At 33.6% G+C, this 598-nt stretch overlaps 1 protein-coding gene across 1 annotated transcript in view; it reads right to left on the minus strand.

Annotated features, from left to right (window-relative positions):
- LOC103394022 (MAP7 domain-containing protein 1) overlaps positions 1 to 598 on the minus strand; it is a 41,313-nt gene that overhangs the window by 27,416 nt on the left and 13,299 nt on the right. The gene's annotated exons all lie outside the window — the stretch shown is intronic.

Genomic DNA, 598 nt, shown 5'->3' on the forward strand with positions numbered 1-598 from the left:
AAGAGCGTCATCTGCATATACTGATAATAAGTCGTCAGCAGGTCTGGAAGGACCTCGAGTTCAAGGAGCAAAAAAAAGTAAAACCTTATTGAAATAAAAATACTCGCATGTACTGCGTAATGTAGTACCACCGTTATCTCACTGGACGGAGGCGGTAAAATGAAATGCTGAGTCAGCAAAGTCAGGGCTTTAAAGACAGCAGCGGGGAGTTGAGGGGGGGGATTAAATGTTGGAATATGGTAATGACCAATTAAATTCTTTCAGGCATTTAATTAAAACGTGACATAAATGTGAATCATCAGCACAGAGTTTCAGGAAAACATTTAGTTTAAAGGATTCTGTAGCAGGATTCACAAAATTAAAATGTGATTTTATTCTATTTAAATTTTTTTTTAATTAAATACAAATAAAATATATGAAATGTTAATTATAATAATACATTATTTTTTGTATAATTTTTTTCTAATTTCACTGTGTTCATTTAAAGTAACAGTCTGGTGGATTATGGATTAATCTGAAGTTCATTAAACTTCAACCTTCCATCTTCTTTTCTTAACTGTGATGTCACCGTCTTCCTTCCTCTGACTCATCGCCAGCT

The sequence above is a fragment of the Cynoglossus semilaevis genome, chromosome 18 (assembly GCF_000523025.1).
Source record: "Cynoglossus semilaevis isolate Cse_v1.0 chromosome 18, Cse_v1.0, whole genome shotgun sequence".
Lineage (NCBI taxonomy): Eukaryota > Metazoa > Chordata > Actinopteri > Pleuronectiformes > Cynoglossidae > Cynoglossus > Cynoglossus semilaevis.